The following is a 16,649-nucleotide window of genomic DNA, read 5'->3' on the forward strand; positions in this document are numbered from 1 at the left end:
GCATAATGTTTGCTTAAAATGATCCAACCCTAGAACAGAAAAAGAGGAGGAGGAGAAAGAGGAAACAAACAAGTAAAAGATCTTCTTGGATGGTCAGAGGTCCTTAAAACTCCTTAGATATTTAAAAATGGAGCTGCCAGCCACTGTTCTCTTTATCAGTGCTGAGTCAGGATAGATATTTAAGCATGAACTGACTAAACCACAATATAATCCAGAGCTGATTCCTAAAACTTATGCACATACATCTTGCCACCACCAAGACCTTGATAAATACAATTTATTCCTGTATGTATGGAAATAAGTTCATTTCTGAGTAGGAATTTTTTAAATGCTAGCATAAAAAAAACAACAAAGTAACATCTCACACTATTAATACCACAAACGAATACTGCCCCATGAACAAAACTACAAAGAAAGAAAGAAAGAAAGAAAGAAAGAAAGAAAGAAAGAAAGAAAGAAAGAGAGAGAGAGAGAAAGAAAGAGAGAAAGAAAGAGAAAGAAAAAAGAGAGGGCAGATTTACTAAAGAGATTTTATATTGGCTTAATGCTGTCAAGAGAAAAATTGTATATTTAAGAAGGGAAAGTATTTTAATTCTCTGATTTTATATGAGCTTGGGGGGAAGAAGGTAGAGTAACACAGGGTTCTTGGGGGAGAAGATAGAGTAACACAGGGTTCTTGGGGGAAGAAGGTAGAGTAACACAGGGTTCTTGGGGGAGAAGGTAGAGAAACACAGGGTTCTTGGGGGAGAAGGTAGAGTAACACAATGTTCTTGGGGGGAGAAGGTAGAGTAACACAGGGTTCTTGGGGGAGAAGGTAGAGTATCACAGGGTTCTTTGGGGAGAAGGTAGAGTAACACAGGGTTCTTGGGGGGAGAAGGTACAGTAATACATGGTTCTTGGGGGGAGAAGGTAGAGTAACACAGGGTTCTTGGGGGAGAAGGTAGAGTAACGCACGGTTCTTGGGGGGAGAGGTAGAGTAACACAGGGTATTTGGGGGAGAAGGTAGAGTAGCACAGGGTTCTTGGGGGAGAAGGTAGAGTAACGCACGGTTCTTGGGGGGAGAGGTAGAGTAACACAGGGTATTTGGGGGAGAAGGTAGAGTAGCACAGGGTTCTTGGGGGGAGAAGGTAGAGTAACACAGGGTTCTTGGGGGAGAAGATAGAGTAACACAAGGTTCTTGGGGGAGAAGGTAGAGTAACACAGGGTTCTTGGGGGAGAAGTTAGAGTAACACAAGGTTCTTGGGGGGAGAAGGTAGAGTAACACAGGGTTCTTGGTGGAGAAGGTAGAGTAACACAGGGTTCTTGGGGAAGAAGGTAGAGTAACACAGGGTTCTTGGGGGGAGAAGGTAGAGTAACACAGGGTTCTTGGGGGAGAAGGTAGAGTAACACAGGGTTCTTGGGGGGAGAATGTAGAGTAACACAGGGTTCTTGGGGGAGAAGGTAGAGTATCACAGGGTTCTTGGGGGGAGAATGTAGAGTAACACAGGGTTCTTGGGGGAGAAGGTAGAGTATCACAGGGTTCTTGGGGGAGAAGGTAGAGTAACACAGGGTTCTTGGGGGAAGAAGGTAGAGTAACACAGGGTTCTTGGGGGGAGAAGGTAGAGTAACACAGGGTTCTTGGGGTAGAAGGTACAGTAACACAGGGTTCTTGGGGGAGAAGGTAGAGTAACACAAGGTTCTTGGGGGGAGAAGGTAAAGTAACACAGGGTTTTTGGGGGAGAAGGTAGAGTAACACAGGGTTCTTGGGGGAGAAGGTAGAGTAACACAGGGTTCTTGGGGAGAGAGGTAGAGTAACACAGGGTTCTTGGGGGAGAAGGTACAGTATCACAGGGTTCTTGGGGAAGAAGGTAGAGTAACAGGGTTCTAGGGGGGAAAAGGTAGAGTAACACAGGGTTCTTGGGGGGAGAAGGTAGAGTAACACAGGGTTCTTGGGGGAAAGAAGGTAGAGTAACACAGGGTTCTTGGGGGAGAAGGTAGAGTAACACAGGGTTCTTGGGGGAGAAGGTAGAGTAACACAGGGTTCTTGGAGAGAGGTAGAGTAACACAGGGTATTTGGGGGAGAAGGTACAGTATCACAGGGTTCTTGGGGAAGAAGGTAGAGTAACAGGGTTCTAGGGGGGAGAAGGTAGTAACACAGGGTTCTTGGGGGGAGAAGGTAGAGTAACACAGGGTTCTTGGGGGAAAGAAGGTAGAGTAACACAGGGTTTTTGGGGGAGAAGGTAGAGTAACACAGGGTTCTTGGGGGAGAAGGTAGAGTAACACAAGGTTCTTGGGGGAGAAGGTAGAGTAACACAGGGTTCTTGGGGAAGAAGGTAGAGTAACACAGGGTTCTTGGGAGAGAAGGTAGAGTAACACAGGGTTCTTGGGAGAGAAGGTAGAGTAACAGGTTTCTTGGGGGGAGAAGGTAGAGTAACACAGGGTTCTTGGGGGGAGAGGGTAGAGTAACACAGGGTTCTTGGGGGGAAGAAGGTAGAGTAACACAGGGTTCTTGGGGGAGAAGGTAGAGTCACACAGGGTTCCTGGGGGAGAAGGTAGAGTAACACAGGGTTCTTGGGGGAGAAGATAGAGTAACACAGGGTTCTTGGGGGAGAAGGTAGAGTAACACAGGGTTCTTGGGGGAGAAGGTAGAGTAACACAGGGTTCTTGGGGAGAGAGGTAGAGTAACACAGGGTTCTTGGGGGGAAGAAGGTAGAGTAACACAGGGTTCCTGGGGGAGAAGGTAGAGTCACACAGGGTTCCTGGGGGAGAAGGTAGAGTAACACAGGGTTCTTGGGGGAGAAGGTAGAGTAACACAGGGTTCTTGGGGGAGAAGGTAGAGTAACACAGGGTTCTTGGGGGAGAAGGTAGAGTAACACAGGGTTCTTGGGGAGAGAGGTAGAGTAACACAGGGTTCTTGGGGGAGAAGGTAGAGTATCACAGGGTTCTTGGGGGAGAAAGTAGAGTAACAGGGTTCTTGGGGGGAGAAGTTAGAGTAACACAGGGTTCTTGGGGGAGAAGGTAGAGTAACACATGGTTCTTGTCGGGAGAATGTAGAGTAACACAGGGTTCTTGGGGTAGAAGGTAGAGTAACACAGGGTTCTTGGGGTAGAAGGTAGAGTAACACAGGGTTCTTGGGGGGAGAAGGTAGAGTAACACAGGGTTCTTGGGGGAGAATGTAGAGTAACACAGGGTTCTTGGGGGAGAAGTTAGAGTAACACAAGGTTCTTGGGGGGAGAAGGTAGAGTAACACAGGGTTCTTGGGGGAGAAGGTAGAGTAACGCACGGTTCTTGAGGAAGAATGTAGAGTAACACAGGGTTCTTGGGAGGAGAAGGTAGAGTAACACAGGGTTCTTGGGGGGAGAAGGTAGAGTAACACAGGATTCTTAAGGGAGAAGGTAGAGTAACACGGGGTTCTTGGGGTAGAAGGTAGAGTAACACAGGGTTCTTCGGGGAGAAGTTAGAGTAACACAGGGTTCTTGGGGGGAGAAGGTAGAGTAACACAGGGTTTTGGGGGGAGAAGGTAGAGTAACACAGGGTTCTTGGGGTAGAAGGTAGAGTAACACACAGTTCTTGGGGAGAGAGGTAGAGTAACACAGGGTATTCGGGGGAGAAGGTAGAGTATCACAGGGTTCTTGGGGGAGAAGGTAGAGTAACACAGGGTTCTTGGGGGGAGAAGGCGAGTAACACAGGGATCTTGGGGGAGAAGTTAGAGTAACACAAGGTTCTTGGGGGGAGATGGTAGAGTAACACAAGTTTCTTGGGGGGAGAAGGTAGAGTAACACAGGATTCTTGGGGGAGAAGGTAGAGTAACACGGGGTTCTTGGGTAGAAGGTAGAGTAACACAGGGTTCTTGGGGGAGAAGTTAGAGTAACACAGGGTTCTTGGGGGGAGAAGGTAGAGTAACACAGGGTTTTGGGGGGAGAAGGTAGAGTAACACAGGGTTCTTGGGGGAGAAGGTAGAGTAACACAGGGTTCTTGGGGGAGAAGGTAGAGTAACACACGGTTCTTGGGGGGAGAGGTAGAGTAACACAGGGTATTTGGGGGAGAAGGTAGAGTATCACAGGGTTCTTGGGGGAGAAGGTAGAGTAACATAGGGTTCTTGGGGGAGAAGGTAGAGAAACACAGGGTTCTTGGGGGAGAAGGTAGAGTAACACAATGTTCTTGGGGGGAGAAGGTAGAGTAACACAGGGTTCTTGTGGGAGAAGGTAGAGTATCACAGGGTTCTTTGGGGAGAAGGTAGAGTAACACAGGGTTCTTGGGGGGAGAAGGTACAGTAATACATGGTTCTTGGGGGGAGAAGGTAGAGTAACACAGGGTTCTTGGGGGAGAAGGTAGAGTAACGCACGGTTCTTGGGGGGAGAGGTAGAGTAACACAGGGTATTTGGGGGAGAAGGTAGAGTAGCACAGGGTTCTTGGGGGAGAAGGTAGAGTAACATAGGGTTCTTGGGGGGAGAAGGTAGAGTAACACAGGGTTCTTGGGGGAGAAGATACAGTAACACAAGGTTCTTGGGGGAGAAGGTAGAGTAACACAGGGTTCTTGGGGGAGAAGTTAGAGTAACACAAGGTACTTGGGGGGAGAAGGTAGAGTAACACAGGGTTCTTGGTGGAGAAGGTAGAGTAACACAGGGTTCTTGGGGAAGAAGGTAGAGTAACACAGGGTTCTTGGGGGGAGAAGGTAGAGTAAAACAGGGTTCTTGGGGGAGAAGGTAGAGTAACACAGGGTTCTTGGGGGGAGAATGTAGAGTAACACAGGGTTCTTGGGGGAGAAGGTAGAGTATCACAGGGTTCTTGGGGGGAGAATGTAGAGTAACACAGGGTTCTTGGGGGAGAAGGTAGAGTATCACAGGGTTCTTGGGGGAGAAGGTAGAGTAACACAGGGTTCTTGGGGGAAGAAGGTAGAGTAACACAGGGTTCTTGGGGGGAGAAGGTAGAGTAACACAGGGTTCTTGGGGTAGAAGGTACAGTAACACAGGGTTCTTGGGGGAGAAGGTAGAGTAACACAAGGTTCTTGGGGGGAGAAGGTAAAGTAACACAGGGTTTTTGGGGGAGAAGGTAGAGTAACACAGGGTTCTTGGGGGAGAAGGTAGAGTAACACAGGGTTCTTGGGGAGAGAGGTAGAGTAACACAGGGTATTTGGGGGAGAAGGTACAGTATCACAGGGTTCTTGGGGAAGAAGGTAGAGTAACAGGGTTCTTGGGTGAAAAGGTAGAGTAACACAGGGTTCTTGGGGGGAGAAGGTAGAGTAACACAGGGTTCTTGGGGGAAAGAAGGTAGAGTAACACAGGGTTCTTGGGGGAGAAGGTAGAGTAACACAGGGTTCTTGAGGAAGAAGGTAGAGTAACACAGGGTTCTTGGGGGAGAAGGTAGAGTAACACAAGGTTCTTGGGGAAGAAGGTAGAGTAACACAGGGTTTTTGGGGGAAAAGGTAGAGTAACACAGGGTTCTTGGGGGAGAAGGTAGAGTAACACAAGGTTCTTGGGGGAGAAGGTAGAGTAACACAGGGTTCTTGGGGAAGAAGGTAGAGTAACACAGGGTTCTTGGGAGAGAAGGTAGAGTAACACAGGGTTCTTGGGAGAGAAGGTAGAGTAACAGGTTTCTTGGGGGGAGAAGGTAGAGTAACAAAGGGTTCTTGGGGGGAGAGGGTAGAGTAACACAGGGTTCTTGGGGGGAAGAAGGTAGAGTAACACAGGGTTCTTGGGGGAGAAGGTAGAGTCACACAGGGTTCCTGGGGGAGAAGGTAGAGTAACACAGGGTTCTTGGGGGAGAAGATAGAGTAACACAGGGTTCTTGGGGGAGAAGGTAGAGTAACACAGTGTTCTTGGGGGAGAAGGTAGAGTAACACAGGGTTCTTGGGGAGAGAGGTAGAGTAACACAGGGTTCTTGGGGGAGAAGGTAGAGTCACACAGGGTTCCTGGGGGAGAAGGTAGAGTAACACAGGGTTCTTGGGGGAGAAGGTAGAGTAACACAGGGTTCTTGGGGGAGAAGGTAGAGTAACACAGGGTTCTTGGGGGAGAAGGTAGAGTAACACAGGGTTCTTGGGGAGAGAGGTAGAGTAACACAGGGTTCTTGGGGGAGAAGGTAGAATATCACAGGGTTCTTGGGGGAGAAAGTAGAGTAACAGGGTTCTTGGGGGGAGAAGGTAGAGTAACACAGGGTTCTTGGGGGAAGAAGGTAGAGTAACACAGGGTTCTTGGGGGTAGAAGGTAGAGTAACACAGGGTTCTTGGGGTAGAAGGTAGAGTAACACAGGGTTCTTGGGGGAGAAGGTAGAGTAACACAAGTTTCTTGGGGGGAGAAGGTAGAGTAACACAGGATTCTTGGGGGAGAAGGTAGAGTAACACGGGGTTCTTGGGTAGAAGGTAGAGTAACACAGGGTTCTTGGGGGAGAAGTTAGAGTAACACAGGGTTCTTGGGGGGAGAAGGTAGAGTAACACAGGGTTTTGGGGGGAGAAGGTAGAGTAACACAGGGTTCTTGGGGGAGAAGGTAGAGTAACACAGGGTTCTTGGGGGAGAAGGTAGAGTAACACACGGTTCTTGGGGGGAGAGGTAGAGTAACACAGGGTATTTGGGGGAGAAGGTAGAGTATCACAGGGTTCTTGGGGGAGAAGGTAGAGTAACATAGGGTTCTTGGGGGGAGAAGGTAGAGTAACACAGGGTTCTTGGGGGGAGAAGTTAGAGTAACACAGGGTTCTTGGGGGAGAAGGTAGAGTAACACATGGTTCTTGTCGGGAGAATGTAGAGTAACACAGGGTTCTTGGGGGAGAAGGTAGAGTAACACAGGGTTCTTGGGGGGAGAAGGTAGAGTAACACAGGGTTTTGGGGGGAGAAGGTAGAGTAACACAGGGTTCTTGGGGGGAGAATGTAGAGTAACACAGGGTTCTTGGGGGAGAAGGTAGAGTAACACAGGGTTCTTGGGGAAGAAGGTAGAGTAACACAGGGTTCTTGGGAGAGAAGGTAGAGTAACACAGGGTTCTTGGGAGAGAAGGTAGAGTAACAGGTTTCTTGGGGGGAGAAGGTAGAGTAACAAAGGGTTCTTGGGGGGAGAGGGTAGAGTAACACAGGGTTCTTGGGGGGAAGAAGGTAGAGTAACAAAGGGTTCTTGGGGGAGAAGGTAGAGTCACACAGGGTTCCTGGGGGAGAAGGTAGAGTAACACAGGGTTCTTGGGGGAGAAGATAGAGTAACACAGGGTTCTTGGGGGAAGAAGGTAGAGTAACACAGGGTTCTTGGGGGAGAAGGTAGAGAAACACAGGGTTCTTGGGGGAGAAGGTAGAGTAACACAATGTTCTTGGGGGGAGAAGGTAGAGTAACACAGGGTTCTTGGGGGAGAAGGTAGAGTATCACAGGGTTCTTTGGGGAGAAGGTAGAGTAACACAGGGTTCTTGGGGGGAGAAGGTACAGTAATACATGGTTCTTGGGGGGAGAAGGTAGAGTAACACAGGGTTCTTGGGGGAGAAGGTAGAGTAACGCACGGTTCTTGGGGGGAGAGGTAGAGTAACACAGGGTATTTGGGGGAGAAGGTAGAGTAGCACAGGGTTCTTGGGGGAGAAGGTAGAGTAACGCACGGTTCTTGGGGGGAGAGGTAGAGTAACACAGGGTATTTGGGGGAGAAGGTAGAGTAGCACAGGGTTCTTGGGGGGAGAAGGTAGAGTAACACAGGGTTCTTGGGGGAGAAGATAGAGTAACACAAGGTTCTTGGGGGAGAAGGTAGAGTAACACAGGGTTCTTGGGGGAGAAGTTAGAGTAACACAAGGTTCTTGGGGGGAGAAGGTAGAGTAACACAGGGTTCTTGGTGGAGAAGGTAGAGTAACACAGGGTTCTTGGGGAAGAAGGTAGAGTAACACAGGGTTCTTGGGGGGAGAAGGTAGAGTAACACAGGGTTCTTGGGGGAGAAGGTAGAGTAACACAGGGTTCTTGGGGGGAGAATGTAGAGTAACACAGGGTTCTTGGGGGAGAAGGTAGAGTATCACAGGGTTCTTGGGGGGAGAATGTAGAGTAACACAGGGTTCTTGGGGGAGAAGGTAGAGTATCACAGGGTTCTTGGGGGAGAAGGTAGAGTAACACAGGGTTCTTGGGGGAAGAAGGTAGAGTAACACAGGGTTCTTGGGGGGAGAAGGTAGAGTAACACAGGGTTCTTGGGGTAGAAGGTACAGTAACACAGGGTTCTTGGGGGAGAAGGTAGAGTAACACAAGGTTCTTGGGGGGAGAAGGTAAAGTAACACAGGGTTTTTGGGGGAGAAGGTAGAGTAACACAGGGTTCTTGGGGGAGAAGGTAGAGTAACACAGGGTTCTTGGGGAGAGAGGTAGAGTAACACAGGGTTCTTGGGGGAGAAGGTACAGTATCACAGGGTTCTTGGGGAAGAAGGTAGAGTAACAGGGTTCTAGGGGGGAAAAGGTAGAGTAACACAGGGTTCTTGGGGGGAGAAGGTAGAGTAACACAGGGTTCTTGGGGGAAAGAAGGTAGAGTAACACAGGGTTCTTGGGGGAGAAGGTAGAGTAACACAGGGTTCTTGGGGGAGAAGGTAGAGTAACACAGGGTTCTTGGAGAGAGGTAGAGTAACACAGGGTATTTGGGGGAGAAGGTACAGTATCACAGGGTTCTTGGGGAAGAAGGTAGAGTAACAGGGTTCTAGGGGGGAGAAGGTAGTAACACAGGGTTCTTGGGGGGAGAAGGTAGAGTAACACAGGGTTCTTGGGGGAAAGAAGGTAGAGTAACACAGGGTTTTTGGGGGAGAAGGTAGAGTAACACAGGGTTCTTGGGGGAGAAGGTAGAGTAACACAAGGTTCTTGGGGGAGAAGGTAGAGTAACACAGGGTTCTTGGGGAAGAAGGTAGAGTAACACAGGGTTCTTGGGAGAGAAGGTAGAGTAACACAGGGTTCTTGGGAGAGAAGGTAGAGTAACAGGTTTCTTGGGGGGAGAAGGTAGAGTAACACAGGGTTCTTGGGGGGAGAGGGTAGAGTAACACAGGGTTCTTGGGGGGAAGAAGGTAGAGTAACACAGGGTTCTTGGGGGAGAAGGTAGAGTCACACAGGGTTCCTGGGGGAGAAGGTAGAGTAACACAGGGTTCTTGGGGGAGAAGATAGAGTAACACAGGGTTCTTGGGGGAGAAGGTAGAGTAACACAGGGTTCTTGGGGGAGAAGGTAGAGTAACACAGGGTTCTTGGGGAGAGAGGTAGAGTAACACAGGGTTCTTGGGGGGAAGAAGGTAGAGTAACACAGGGTTCCTGGGGGAGAAGGTAGAGTCACACAGGGTTCCTGGGGGAGAAGGTAGAGTAACACAGGGTTCTTGGGGGAGAAGGTAGAGTAACACAGGGTTCTTGGGGGAGAAGGTAGAGTAACACAGGGTTCTTGGGGGAGAAGGTAGAGTAACACAGGGTTCTTGGGGAGAGAGGTAGAGTAACACAGGGTTCTTGGGGGAGAAGGTAGAGTATCACAGGGTTCTTGGGGGAGAAAGTAGAGTAACAGGGTTCTTGGGGGGAGAAGTTAGAGTAACACAGGGTTCTTGGGGGAGAAGGTAGAGTAACACATGGTTCTTGTCGGGAGAATGTAGAGTAACACAGGGTTCTTGGGGTAGAAGGTAGAGTAACACAGGGTTCTTGGGGTAGAAGGTAGAGTAACACAGGGTTCTTGGGGGGAGAAGGTAGAGTAACACAGGGTTCTTGGGGGAGAATGTAGAGTAACACAGGGTTCTTGGGGGAGAAGTTAGAGTAACACAAGGTTCTTGGGGGGAGAAGGTAGAGTAACACAGGGTTCTTGGGGGAGAAGGTAGAGTAACGCACGGTTCTTGAGGAAGAATGTAGAGTAACACAGGGTTCTTGGGAGGAGAAGGTAGAGTAACACAGGGTTCTTGGGGGGAGAAGGTAGAGTAACACAGGATTCTTAAGGGAGAAGGTAGAGTAACACGGGGTTCTTGGGGTAGAAGGTAGAGTAACACAGGGTTCTTCGGGGAGAAGTTAGAGTAACACAGGGTTCTTGGGGGGAGAAGGTAGAGTAACACAGGGTTTTGGGGGGAGAAGGTAGAGTAACACAGGGTTCTTGGGGTAGAAGGTAGAGTAACACACAGTTCTTGGGGAGAGAGGTAGAGTAACACAGGGTATTCGGGGGAGAAGGTAGAGTATCACAGGGTTCTTGGGGGAGAAGGTAGAGTAACACAGGGTTCTTGGGGGGAGAAGGCGAGTAACACAGGGATCTTGGGGGAGAAGTTAGAGTAACACAAGGTTCTTGGGGGGAGATGGTAGAGTAACACAAGTTTCTTGGGGGGAGAAGGTAGAGTAACACAGGATTCTTGGGGGAGAAGGTAGAGTAACACGGGGTTCTTGGGTAGAAGGTAGAGTAACACAGGGTTCTTGGGGGAGAAGTTAGAGTAACACAGGGTTCTTGGGGGGAGAAGGTAGAGTAACACAGGGTTTTGGGGGGAGAAGGTAGAGTAACACAGGGTTCTTGGGGGAGAAGGTAGAGTAACACAGGGTTCTTGGGGGAGAAGGTAGAGTAACACACGGTTCTTGGGGGGAGAGGTAGAGTAACACAGGGTATTTGGGGGAGAAGGTAGAGTATCACAGGGTTCTTGGGGGAGAAGGTAGAGTAACATAGGGTTCTTGGGGGAGAAGGTAGAGAAACACAGGGTTCTTGGGGGAGAAGGTAGAGTAACACAATGTTCTTGGGGGGAGAAGGTAGAGTAACACAGGGTTCTTGTGGGAGAAGGTAGAGTATCACAGGGTTCTTTGGGGAGAAGGTAGAGTAACACAGGGTTCTTGGGGGGAGAAGGTACAGTAATACATGGTTCTTGGGGGGAGAAGGTAGAGTAACACAGGGTTCTTGGGGGAGAAGGTAGAGTAACGCACGGTTCTTGGGGGGAGAGGTAGAGTAACACAGGGTATTTGGGGGAGAAGGTAGAGTAGCACAGGGTTCTTGGGGGAGAAGGTAGAGTAACATAGGGTTCTTGGGGGGAGAAGGTAGAGTAACACAGGGTTCTTGGGGGAGAAGATACAGTAACACAAGGTTCTTGGGGGAGAAGGTAGAGTAACACAGGGTTCTTGGGGGAGAAGTTAGAGTAACACAAGGTACTTGGGGGGAGAAGGTAGAGTAACACAGGGTTCTTGGTGGAGAAGGTAGAGTAACACAGGGTTCTTGGGGAAGAAGGTAGAGTAACACAGGGTTCTTGGGGGGAGAAGGTAGAGTAAAACAGGGTTCTTGGGGGAGAAGGTAGAGTAACACAGGGTTCTTGGGGGGAGAATGTAGAGTAACACAGGGTTCTTGGGGGAGAAGGTAGAGTATCACAGGGTTCTTGGGGGGAGAATGTAGAGTAACACAGGGTTCTTGGGGGAGAAGGTAGAGTATCACAGGGTTCTTGGGGGAGAAGGTAGAGTAACACAGGGTTCTTGGGGGAAGAAGGTAGAGTAACACAGGGTTCTTGGGGGGAGAAGGTAGAGTAACACAGGGTTCTTGGGGTAGAAGGTACAGTAACACAGGGTTCTTGGGGGAGAAGGTAGAGTAACACAAGGTTCTTGGGGGGAGAAGGTAAAGTAACACAGGGTTTTTGGGGGAGAAGGTAGAGTAACACAGGGTTCTTGGGGGAGAAGGTAGAGTAACACAGGGTTCTTGGGGAGAGAGGTAGAGTAACACAGGGTATTTGGGGGAGAAGGTACAGTATCACAGGGTTCTTGGGGAAGAAGGTAGAGTAACAGGGTTCTTGGGTGAAAAGGTAGAGTAACACAGGGTTCTTGGGGGGAGAAGGTAGAGTAACACAGGGTTCTTGGGGGAAAGAAGGTAGAGTAACACAGGGTTCTTGGGGGAGAAGGTAGAGTAACACAGGGTTCTTGAGGAAGAAGGTAGAGTAACACAGGGTTCTTGGGGGAGAAGGTAGAGTAACACAAGGTTCTTGGGGGAGAAGGTAGAGTAACACAGGGTTTTTGGGGGAAAAGGTAGAGTAACACAGGGTTCTTGGGGGAGAAGGTAGAGTAACACAAGGTTCTTGGGGGAGAAGGTAGAGTAACACAGGGTTCTTGGGGAAGAAGGTAGAGTAACACAGGGTTCTTGGGAGAGAAGGTAGAGTAACACAGGGTTCTTGGGAGAGAAGGTAGAGTAACAGGTTTCTTGGGGGGAGAAGGTAGAGTAACAAAGGGTTCTTGGGGGGAGAGGGTAGAGTAACACAGGGTTCTTGGGGGGAAGAAGGTAGAGTAACACAGGGTTCTTGGGGGAGAAGGTAGAGTCACACAGGGTTCCTGGGGGAGAAGGTAGAGTAACACAGGGTTCTTGGGGGAGAAGATAGAGTAACACAGGGTTCTTGGGGGAGAAGGTAGAGTAACACAGTGTTCTTGGGGGAGAAGGTAGAGTAACACAGGGTTCTTGGGGAGAGAGGTAGAGTAACACAGGGTTCTTGGGGGAGAAGGTAGAGTCACACAGGGTTCTTGGGGGAGAAGGTAGAGAAACACAGGGTTCTTGGGGGAGAAGGTAGAGTAACACAATGTTCTTGGGGGGAGAAGGTAGAGTAACACAGGGTTCTTGTGGGAGAAGGTAGAGTATCACAGGGTTCTTTGGGGAGAAGGTAGAGTAACACAGGGTTCTTGGGGGGAGAAGGTACAGTAATACATGGTTCTTGGGGGGAGAAGGTAGAGTAACACAGGGTTCTTGGGGGAGAAGGTAGAGTAACGCACGGTTCTTGGGGGGAGAGGTAGAGTAACACAGGGTATTTGGGGGAGAAGGTAGAGTAGCACAGGGTTCTTGGGGGAGAAGGTAGAGTAACATAGGGTTCTTGGGGGGAGAAGGTAGAGTAACACAGGGTTCTTGGGGGAGAAGATACAGTAACACAAGGTTCTTGGGGGAGAAGGTAGAGTAACACAGGGTTCTTGGGGGAGAAGTTAGAGTAACACAAGGTACTTGGGGGGAGAAGGTAGAGTAACACAGGGTTCTTGGTGGAGAAGGTAGAGTAACACAGGGTTCTTGGGGAAGAAGGTAGAGTAACACAGGGTTCTTGGGGGGAGAAGGTAGAGTAAAACAGGGTTCTTGGGGGAGAAGGTAGAGTAACACAGGGTTCTTGGGGGGAGAATGTAGAGTAACACAGGGTTCTTGGGGGAGAAGGTAGAGTATCACAGGGTTCTTGGGGGGAGAATGTAGAGTAACACAGGGTTCTTGGGGGAGAAGGTAGAGTATCACAGGGTTCTTGGGGGAGAAGGTAGAGTAACACAGGGTTCTTGGGGGAAGAAGGTAGAGTAACACAGGGTTCTTGGGGGGAGAAGGTAGAGTAACACAGGGTTCTTGGGGTAGAAGGTACAGTAACACAGGGTTCTTGGGGGAGAAGGTAGAGTAACACAAGGTTCTTGGGGGGAGAAGGTAAAGTAACACAGGGTTTTTGGGGGAGAAGGTAGAGTAACACAGGGTTCTTGGGGGAGAAGGTAGAGTAACACAGGGTTCTTGGGGAGAGAGGTAGAGTAACACAGGGTATTTGGGGGAGAAGGTACAGTATCACAGGGTTCTTGGGGAAGAAGGTAGAGTAACAGGGTTCTTGGGTGAAAAGGTAGAGTAACACAGGGTTCTTGGGGGGAGAAGGTAGAGTAACACAGGGTTCTTGGGGGAAAGAAGGTAGAGTAACACAGGGTTCTTGGGGGAGAAGGTAGAGTAACACAGGGTTCTTGAGGAAGAAGGTAGAGTAACACAGGGTTCTTGGGGGAGAAGGTAGAGTAACACAAGGTTCTTGGGGGAGAAGGTAGAGTAACACAGGGTTTTTGGGGGAAAAGGTAGAGTAACACAGGGTTCTTGGGGGAGAAGGTAGAGTAACACAAGGTTCTTGGGGGAGAAGGTAGAGTAACACAGGGTTCTTGGGGAAGAAGGTAGAGTAACACAGGGTTCTTGGGAGAGAAGGTAGAGTAACACAGGGTTCTTGGGAGAGAAGGTAGAGTAACAGGTTTCTTGGGGGGAGAAGGTAGAGTAACAAAGGGTTCTTGGGGGGAGAGGGTAGAGTAACACAGGGTTCTTGGGGGGAAGAAGGTAGAGTAACACAGGGTTCTTGGGGGAGAAGGTAGAGTCACACAGGGTTCCTGGGGGAGAAGGTAGAGTAACACAGGGTTCTTGGGGGAGAAGATAGAGTAACACAGGGTTCTTGGGGGAGAAGGTAGAGTAACACAGTGTTCTTGGGGGAGAAGGTAGAGTAACACAGGGTTCTTGGGGAGAGAGGTAGAGTAACACAGGGTTCTTGGGGGAGAAGGTAGAGTCACACAGGGTTCCTGGGGGAGAAGGTAGAGTAACACAGGGTTCTTGGGGGAGAAGGTAGAGTAACACAGGGTTCTTGGGGGAGAAGGTAGAGTAACACAGGGTTCTTGGGGGAGAAGGTAGAGTAACACAGGGTTCTTGGGGAGAGAGGTAGAGTAACACAGGGTTCTTGGGGGAGAAGGTAGAATATCACAGGGTTCTTGGGGGAGAAAGTAGAGTAACAGGGTTCTTGGGGGGAGAAGGTAGAGTAACACAGGGTTCTTGGGGGAAGAAGGTAGAGTAACACAGGGTTCTTGGGGGTAGAAGGTAGAGTAACACAGGGTTCTTGGGGTAGAAGGTAGAGTAACACAGGGTTCTTGGGGGAGAAGGTAGAGTAACACAAGTTTCTTGGGGGGAGAAGGTAGAGTAACACAGGATTCTTGGGGGAGAAGGTAGAGTAACACGGGGTTCTTGGGTAGAAGGTAGAGTAACACAGGGTTCTTGGGGGAGAAGTTAGAGTAACACAGGGTTCTTGGGGGGAGAAGGTAGAGTAACACAGGGTTTTGGGGGGAGAAGGTAGAGTAACACAGGGTTCTTGGGGGAGAAGGTAGAGTAACACAGGGTTCTTGGGGGAGAAGGTAGAGTAACACACGGTTCTTGGGGGGAGAGGTAGAGTAACACAGGGTATTTGGGGGAGAAGGTAGAGTATCACAGGGTTCTTGGGGGAGAAGGTAGAGTAACATAGGGTTCTTGGGGGGAGAAGGTAGAGTAACACAGGGTTCTTGGGGGGAGAAGTTAGAGTAACACAGGGTTCTTGGGGGAGAAGGTAGAGTAACACATGGTTCTTGTCGGGAGAATGTAGAGTAACACAGGGTTCTTGGGGGAGAAGGTAGAGTAACACAGGGTTCTTGGGGGGAGAAGGTAGAGTAACACAGGGTTTTGGGGGGAGAAGGTAGAGTAACACAGGGTTCTTGGGGGGAGAATGTAGAGTAACACAGGGTTCTTGGGGGAGAAGGTAGAGTAACACAGGGTTCTTGGGGAAGAAGGTAGAGTAACACAGGGTTCTTGGGAGAGAAGGTAGAGTAACACAGGGTTCTTGGGAGAGAAGGTAGAGTAACAGGTTTCTTGGGGGGAGAAGGTAGAGTAACAAAGGGTTCTTGGGGGGAGAGGGTAGAGTAACACAGGGTTCTTGGGGGGAAGAAGGTAGAGTAACACAGGGTTCTTGGGGGAGAAGGTAGAGTCACACAGGGTTCCTGGGGGAGAAGGTAGAGTAACACAGGGTTCTTGGGGGAGAAGATAGAGTAACACAGGGTTCTTGGGGGAGAAGGTAGAGTAACACAGGGTTCTTGGGGGAGAAGGTAGAGTAACACAGGGTTCTTGGGGAGAGAGGTAGAGTAACACAGGGTTCTTGGGGGAGAAGGTAGAGTCACACAGGGTTCCTGGGGGAGAAGGTAGAGTAACACAGGGTTCTTGGGGGAGAAGGTAGAGTAACACAGGGTTCTTGGGGGAGAAGGTAGAGTAACACAGGGTTCTTGGGGAGAGAGGTAGAGTAACACAGGGTATTTGGGGGGAAGAAGGTAGAGTAACACAGGGTTCTTGGGGGAGAAGGTAGAGTCACACAGGGTTCCTGGGGGAGAAGGTAGAGTAACACAGGGTTCTTGGGGGAGAAGGTAGAGTAACACAGGGTTCTTGGGGGAGAAGGTAGAGTAACACAGGGTTCTTGGGGGAGAAGGTAGAGTAACACAGGGTTCTTGGGGAGAGAGGTAGAGTAACACAGGGTTCTTGGGGGAGAAGGTAGAGTATCACAGGGTTCTTGGGGGAGAAAGTAGAGTAACAGGGTTCTTGGGGGGAGAAGTTAGAGTAACACAGGGTTCTTGGGGGAGAAGGTAGAGTAACACATGGTTCTTGTCGGGAGAATGTAGAGTAACACAGGGTTCTTGGGGGAGAAGGTAGAGTAACACAGGGTTCTTGGGGTAGAAGGTAGAGTAACACAGGGTTCTTGGGGGGAGAAGGTAGAGTAACACAGGGTTCTTGGGGGAGAATGTAGAGTAACACAGGGTTCTTGGGGGAGAAGTTAGAGTAACACAAGGTTCTTGGGGGGAGAAGGTAGAGTAACACAGGGTTCTTGGGGGAGAAGGTAGAGTAACGCACGGTTCTTGAGGAAGAATGTAGAGTAACACAGGGTTCTTGGGAGGAGAAGGTAGAGTAACACAGGGTTCTTGGGGGGAGAAGGTAGAGTAACACAGGATTCTTAAGGGAGAAGGTAGAGTAACACGGGGTTCTTGGGGTAGAAGGTAGAGTAACACAGGGTTCTTCGGGGAGAAGTTAGAGTAACACAGGGTTCTTGGGGGGAGAAGGTAGAGTAACACAGGGTTTTGGGGGGAGAAGGTAGAGTAACACAGGGTTCTTGGGGTAGAAGGTAGAGTAACACACAGTTCTTGGGGAGAGAGGTAGAGTAACACAGGGTATTCGGGGGAGAAGGTAGAGT

The 16,649-nt window shown here is 49.8% G+C and overlaps 1 protein-coding gene across 3 annotated transcripts in view; it reads left to right on the forward strand.

Annotated features, from left to right (window-relative positions):
• The window catches only part of Mastl (microtubule associated serine/threonine kinase like), a 66,849-nt gene that overhangs the window by 10,252 nt on the left and 39,948 nt on the right, over positions 1–16,649 (forward strand). The window lies entirely within an intron of this gene.

The sequence above is a fragment of the Mus caroli genome, unplaced genomic scaffold, assembly GCF_978045245.1.
Source record: "Mus caroli unplaced genomic scaffold, Mus_caroli_1 scaffold_2, whole genome shotgun sequence".
NCBI classification, from domain to species: domain Eukaryota; kingdom Metazoa; phylum Chordata; class Mammalia; order Rodentia; family Muridae; genus Mus; species Mus caroli.